The sequence below is a fragment of the Sinocyclocheilus grahami genome, unplaced genomic scaffold, assembly GCF_001515645.1.
Source record: "Sinocyclocheilus grahami isolate Dianchi unplaced genomic scaffold, SAMN03320097.WGS_v1.1 scaffold17.1, whole genome shotgun sequence".
Lineage (NCBI taxonomy): Eukaryota > Metazoa > Chordata > Actinopteri > Cypriniformes > Cyprinidae > Sinocyclocheilus > Sinocyclocheilus grahami.
In genome coordinates, this window is record NW_015505196.1 from 5,609,953 (window position 1) to 5,618,078 (window position 8,126).

The window sequence follows — 8,126 nt, forward strand, 5'->3', positions numbered from 1 at the left end:
TAAAAGTGGGAAAAGTACACTGAATGGAAAAATTATGAGGGGGTGGGGGGATTATCTGCACTGGATCAGAACAAAAAGACTCATAGCTGCTGGGTATCTGTATACCGTGCTGTCCATGTGGCCTTTGAGAAATAGTCTGTCAGGTGTTTCAAACTCTCTGATGACCAGCAATGTTTTGAGCTGTATTTACAAAGAGAGATTATTACAGTTTCTTTGACTTGTTGTCCATTAAGTGTGAATGGAAAACATATTTGACTGTGATGTATTTGAGAGACTGTTGAATCCATGACATGGTTTGTATTAATGATTCACTGTGGTTCACAGATTGCTGTGTAATTCACTTTTAAATTATTCTAAATTGATTCAGATACCTTTAAATGTGAGGCACAGTTTGCAACCTAAACAGATTTTGTGCATATGTGTTCAGTATAACAGAGGGTAGTTGAATACTGTGCTATTCATGTGCTATTCATGCTATTCTCATTTCAACCATGAGATTTAAGTCATTCATAAATGGACCAACAGAAGAAAAATCATAATTCATGGACTACAACTCAGTTTTTGTGTTGTTGAGAAAAGCTTTGGGTTTCTTTGTAATGCTGATGTGACAGTGTCTTTCAGTGTCAACTATTAAACATAATAAATCTGAAACGAGAATGCAGTTGATCAAATATGTGTATTAGATGAATCCTGAATACAATTAATACATTTTATTCAAACAACCATCCCATAGGAAAGAGAAAATCTGATTACATCCTTTTACTAATGTTATTTTGTACACAGCAATGAGCTTACATTGAAATCAAGTACCTATCTTGGCAGACTTTTCTCCCGAGAAATACTTAAAGCATAGTTCACCACCCCCAAATGAAATTCAATGATCATTTACTCACCCTCATGTTGTTCCAAACTCTGACTCTGACCAGACTTTGGTTAATATTCAAAAACTATTTAAGATATTTTCCCTCCATAGAACGCCCAGGTAACCAAAACTTACAAGATCCAAAAAGTTTATAAAGCTGTTATAGAATAAATCCAGTCTTGTGCAGAGGTACTATGGCTTTGATGAACAGATTTAATTTAGGCATTTATTAACATATAAACACACATACATAGAGTGAAACACGTGGAAGCTTGTGCGATTGTATCAGGTGTCATTAAAATACCTTAATTTGTGTTTAGGATATTAACAGAAGTCTTATGGTTTTGGAATAACATGAGGGTGAGTAAATGATGATAGAATTTTCATTTTTGGGTGAACTATCCCTTTAAGATTCCACAATTTCTCTTAATCACTACTCACACAAGCAAATGTCAGATGTTCTTGCTTGCATTCAAGATGCTCTTTGGTGGTAAATTATCAAATCATGCCAGAAAACATGATTATCAGGCTTTAGAGTAACTTGTGGAGTTCACGCAGCCCAAGTGCTGCTGACATTTAAACAAAAGAAGAATATACCAAATTCTAAGACATCCTGAAACTCATTGCATGTCTCTAGAAGAGAGTTGACAGTGTTACATGCTGTGCTCAGATTTGCCAGGATGTGAAAAATCCACATTAATTTTATAGCTTTGTACTCTTACTGCTCATCTCTTTTTACCTAAGGAATTTTAGGAGAAACATCTGAGACGAAGGTGATACTTAACCAAAACATTACTGAGAACTCTATGATGCCTCCTGAGTCATGAAAAAGCAGTCTCTGCACAATTAAATCGGTCAGCCTATCAACTGCTTTATTGCTGCATTAATTTACTCATTTATGATGAAAAATCTAAGATGGCCAGCAGAGGTCCCTGTTAATGTAAATCAATTGCAAATTCCTACAACTTTACAACAGAATTGCATACACACGTATTAACAGGAAGCATCTAAAAGCAGTCTGAATCATCTCGCATTATGCTTAATTATAATGTGACAAGACTGTGGGTGTGAAGATGACTTGTGAGGATAGTATACTGTATGTGCGAACTAACTGTTGTTTCTTTTTTCATTTAAGAGTTCTGAGAACTTACTGAAGAGAAATTACAGTGAGTCCCTGTCCTTCCCTGTTTCCTGTGGATTACTGAAGACTAACACCAGCATACATAGCAGTTCTTAATGGGTTCCTTCAGCTAAGCGCTTGTATGTTTTGACTTATCAGAAAAATGACTTTACATACATTTCACTTCCTTAGAATTCTAAACAGTGCCAGAAATGTCTAAAAAGAAGAGCATTTGAGTGAATGGCCAGGCACAGAGGTAACAGAACATTAGCTTAATTAAAAAAAAAATGATACTGGATGTTTTCCAGAGACGATTTCCATTTTGAAAATGAATACATACATGTTTGATTATAAAGAACCCCCCACCCACCCCCCCAGTTCCTTTATCTTTGCTTACCTCACTATTGAAGCAGGCAGACTAGCTGGGGCCAATTCTCTGTCCTGCAGTCATTTCATAAGAATTATATCAAGAAAACGTGATCACAACTGAGATTTAATTTCTATCATTATGTAATTATTTGTTTTCATACATATTTTAGTTATGACTCTGATGTTCTGCAGGTCACGGGTGCTAATCTGTGACAGGGGAGGATGTGTCACACATCTTTGGAGTGTTTCTTTTGATAGGCACTTTATGTGTAGTAAGTGCACACTCAAAAAGCAAAAACCTAATGTTCCTGGTTGTTCCTCACTGTGTTTATTATGCCATGCTGCCATATTTTGTTGAACATACCAGAACTTTTTCTGCAAAGGACATTATGTGAGTTTAAAATGTGCTCTTAACCATTTTAGATTCCCACTGTTACAGCTTGTACCACAGAATGCTCATAATTCTGCCAATATACAAAAGGTAAAGTTCTGTTTGTTACCTTGAGTGCACTTTGAATTAGTGTTGGCAATAGATGCCGTAGAATGAAGGATTATTTGCTGCAAAGCACCAAATCTGTGAAAAAATTATGAATGCAGGCCAGACATCTAATTTATTCACATAGTAAAAAAATGTGAAAGAAAACACATTTTACAGGAAGTTCAACACCAAATCACAATGTTTGCATGCACTTTATCACTTGTCATGCTGTTAGCCTAACAGAGTTATCCTCATCTCACTGGGGTTTGTGTTATATCATTTATTATTATTTGGAACCCATAATGAGATTCCATAATGTGTTAATCCTTTAAATCTTTTACAGTCTTACAACGAATAATACCTATGGTCACCCATAGGGCAATAATACATTCATAGCTATTTTAAATATGTTTTAAAATATCTAAAAATGGCCTATTGCTAATAAAGATTTTAAAATACATTTACATAAATATATTTTCAATAACCCATATGGCAAAAAATATATATATTTTTGTGACCAAAATTTATTTTAAACATATGCCAAATATATGTTGTAACCAGTGAAGCTCAATGATATATTCAAAATATATTTATGAAATAGAAAATATATTTTGTTTTAACTCTCATTTACCAAAATATATTTCAAGGGCAAGAAAAAAAAAGATATATATATGTGCGTTAACAAGGACGCTAAAGACCACAGCCTCTAATGTCAGTTGCTAGTGCGCCCTCTTGAGATCAGGGGAGTGAGGTTTACCTGCACAGCTCTTGTAAGCTGGCCTCCGTTTAACTCATATCCCTAAACCTCACTCCCATCTGGGTCACGGCACCAGTGTCACCCTTCTGGTTCTCCTCACCTCACTTGCCCTGGGGTGCATTTCCCAAAAGCAGCTATGGTCAGAAGTGCTATAGCTACCAATAGAGTTCAATAGAACTTGCAATCATAAGCCCTATTCGCACGGGATTAGTATTATCTAGGGACCTTGTATAATTTTGAAACATCTAAATGTCGTGTGGTGCATTCGCACGGGAAAAGCGAAGCCTGTGACTTTATTAGAATTTTCTGACTTATCTCCCAGATACAATGTCAAGGATTTGAGAGTCCCATTCTATGGTCCAGTTAGATGGATTAAAAAATAAATAAACTAATATAGTTTTGTGTCATTTACATTTCACCACGTTAAAATACTATCTCAAGCTTGATGCCCGATTTATTTGTAACACATTAACCTCAAAACCTTTTCAGCTTTCTCTTTCTGCAAATTGTATGGTGTAGCAATATGACAGCACCCAAAATACTATCAAACACTCCAACGCAGCTCCATTCTTCGCGAAAGATGGATAAAAAGGCACACAGGAAACAAAAAGCTCGAAAAATTATATACGACCAGCCAAATGCTGAGATGCTGATTCGCACGGGACTAATATTTTCACAGGACCTCGGTGTTCGACGAAATATGGTAGGTCATTTGCGGGGGAATTTTGACTTTACAAATTACAGACATGACTGATTCGCACAGGATTAAGATCACAGACAACCTCCACAATTATTACAAATGACTGGAGGTCACCAGGTAATACTAATCCCGTGCGAATAGGGCTATAGTTACCTAATGATGCTTTTGGGAAATGGGATATTTGAACAATATTTTGGCAAAAAAAAACATATTTTGCCATATGGGCTGGAGAGGAACAAGTTTGAGGTATTTTATTAAAACTGCCACAGGTAATCAGTCTACTGGTTGTCAGTGCGCTCATTGGCATCTCTTTTCGAGTGAGAGAGGTCCATTCCTTGAGCTGTGCCGTGCAGACATATTCTGCAGCCCATGATCATGAGGAAAGCCCTACGGAAGGATCGGTTAAAGAAACCATAGAGGAAAGGGTTTAGGGAGGAGTTGACATACCCCAACCACAGGAATACATCCCATATCACAGCAGCAGTCCCGTACTCAATGAACGGGTCGACGATATTAACAGTAAAGAACGGCAACCAGAACAGAAGGAAAACACCCATGATGATGCCCAGAGTTTTGGCCGCTTTTCTTTCCCTCCTTATAGAATTGCGATGTTTTTGTTTCTTGCTCGAGTCCTTGCCCACACCTGCTGCCATCTGCGCCTCCATCGCGCTTATCTGCATGGCTTGCCGCTTTGCCGCTTTGTAGATCTTCCAGTAGGCCACCAACATGGTCACCATAGGCAGGTAAAACGCAACAAGGGACGCCATAACGGCATAAACGCGGTTCACCAAGAAGATGCACATGTTCTCAGGCAAAGGAATGTCCATGCCAAGCTTGTGCAGCCCGAGGAGGATTGGGCCGAAGGAGATGAGGAAAGGAATGGCCCAGCAAACCACAATCAGCAGACCCACACGTTTACGGGACATCTTAAATGAATACACCAAAGGGTTGCAGACGGCGTAATAGCGGTCAAAAGCGATGCAGCTCAAATGGAAGATGGAGGCCGTGCAGAGCATAACGTCCAAGCTGGAGTGAAGATGGCAGAAGTTTGGGCCGAAATACCAACATCCTTCCACTGTTCTGACCATACTGTATGGCATAACCACCAGCCCCACCAGGAAGTCAGCAACAGCCAGAGACATGACGAAAGAGTTTGTAGGGCACCGCAGCTGTTTGAAGTAAGCAATGGCGAGAACCACCAGGAAGTTGCCAACAACTGTGCAGACGATCCCTGCGATGATGAAGACATAGAGGGCGACTCGTGAACCGGAGCTCCTCAATGTGGCACAGGGCTCGAAATCAGTGTTGAGTGAAATGTTGCTCCATTCCGAGGAGTTTTCCATGCTGTTCAACCTGGTGATAAACGAGACACATGCATTCAAGATTTATTCCCATGATCATTGATAAATGCTTTGTTTGATCTCACAACATGCTGTGACCAAGAAGAAAAATGCTTGTTCGAGATATTGTCCAGTGTTGTCTAGTGAATAAACTGCCATACTGATATATGAGAACAAATATGTCTGTGTCGTTTCACCACACCATAATAATCCCTCTATTTCACCATTAATATTTTTGCTAAGTGACAACTGCCCCTGAAGCTCCTGTAAGGCTGGGAAAGCAGAACAGACTGGGAAACCAAAGCCAAATCTGCAATGAAAACAATATTTTGGATCCTTTACTTCTGGATATTGGCCAAGAACCATAAAAAGCCCCTCAACTCGACCTTGTCTCAGGAATTGTATCCCTGCAGCATGCCCCATTGTGACTTTTGGGATTACACTTAACGTGCATACCTAAAATGTCATCAGCATTGTTAAAGTTTAACTCAGTCCCTATTGGGATGTGAGCAAAAACACGAGTTTGAAAGCATGCAATCTGACACATTTATTTTCGCTATTGGAAACAATTCAAAGGGATGGTGTAATGTGTTGCAGAATTCAAGAAATTCTAGAAATAGCATATTTGAGATGTAATGAAGAAAACTTCCATTGCACATTCTTCATGTAAAATTAATTCTCTCAGATCCAGTCATGTGGAAGAGAGTGTCAGTTCCTAGTGACTGACAGGCATGTTTCTCAGCCCGTGACAGAACCTGAAAACAACATCTGGGGATGTTTGACGGAGAGGAAAAAGGAAGGATAGTGGGGGAAAAATGGTTTTAGTTCAGTAATAATACAAATTTAATTACCACCAATGGGACCGAGTGACAGGGAAAGGCAATGCTTAACATTTTGCTCTTCCCTACGCTATAATTTAAAAAGTCATTCTATCATTCTATATTCTAACTATAATTTCATTTTCTTTGCTATTTCTTAACTATTTAATGACTGATTATGGATCTATATAATAGCTCCTGTGTGGATATCAGCAATTATGACACTTTTGTTTTCTTTCTTTTTTTTATGACACGGTTGGTGTTTGCAATCAAGTCAAGTCACTTTTATTTGTATTCTACTTCATACAATATTAATTGTTTCAAAGCAGCTTCAGTTTGGTTCAACTATTTCAAGTTATTTAATTATAAAATAAGTTCTATTCAGCTATAAGTAGCTCTACTGCAGATAACAGTAATACTAATGTATTGATTGATGTAGCAAAAGTGGTCAATTAAGAAACTAATTGGATTCAGCTATAAAACAACTACAGAAAACAACCGTGCCATCGTTCAGGGTGTAGTGATTTTCAATGTTGGGTTGTCATCTTGCTGATGTTCGCTACAAGGGCAATTCAGTTAATGTTTTATTGCAACAGCACGATAAGAAATGTTCACCCAAAATAAACATTCAGTCTTTATGTATTTATTTCAGTGAAACAAAAAAAAACTGTTATTCAGCTCTTTCCATATACAATTGCAGTTCATAGTGGCCACATCTGTCCATCTCCAAAAACAACATGAAACAACATAAAAGTAATATAAACTTGTCCCACATGGATCTTTTAAACCCATCCATGAGAATTAGTGCTGTTGTGGTTTCAATTATGAGTGTCCCTTGACATTTTGAATGTGAGTGCACAAGTTGTAGGGACTAATTATTATTATTACTATTATTTTTCTTGTTGTTGGTGCATCTTGACAAACATCAGCTTATATGAAAAATCATAATTTGTGTTCCACAGAAAATATAACGGCATGTATTGGTTCACAACGAGAGAAAGCAAACTGACAAAATTTCTATTTAGCAGCGAGCTATTCCTTGAATAAATATAATATCCATATAATGAATCATATAAATTGTGCTATGTATTGTAATATATTGAAGATCATCTACACAGTGTCCCTGTGACAAAATGTTTATTTAAAAATGATTGGGTCTGAAGATTGACCCTAAAAATAGAGAAATGGCAAATGGCCTAATGTGCATGCTATATTGCACATTATATTGCAATTTGCACTCAGTAATAAGGGGAACTGTAGAAGAAACACTCAGCTGCTTAATGAAAATGATACAATTCTTCCTGTTTCTTTGAGCCGTTTGCAGTGTTACAAAATGACCGATCTGGAAGATCAGGATTGCAGACACTGCTTAGACACGCTCACAAACACACACTGTGATCCCTGTGACTGCTCAGACACAGCATGTGAGCTTTAAAAACATCCTGCACAGATACTCTTGCAGTAAGAAGCTGTGACCATCAAGACAATTTTCTGAGAGCAGTTTAAAGATATGTGTAAAGAAACATATTGTACATGTGTCTGCTTGTGTGGTCGTTCCTCATCTTAAACACGACACATTAAATTCTACCCCACACTTCACAAATGTAAACACTGACTAATTCTAAGTGCATAATAAAGATATGGGGCCATTTTTGATCCTGTTCATAAAGACAGGCAGACCA

General features: G+C 37.7%; 1 pseudogene; it reads right to left on the reverse strand.

Moving 5' to 3' along the window:
- Window positions 1-4,564: 4,564 nt before the first annotated feature.
- LOC107552355 (5-hydroxytryptamine receptor 4 pseudogene) lies at window positions 4,565-5,629 on the reverse strand (annotated as a pseudogene).
- Between the last annotated feature and the right edge of the window lie 2,497 nt (window positions 5,630-8,126).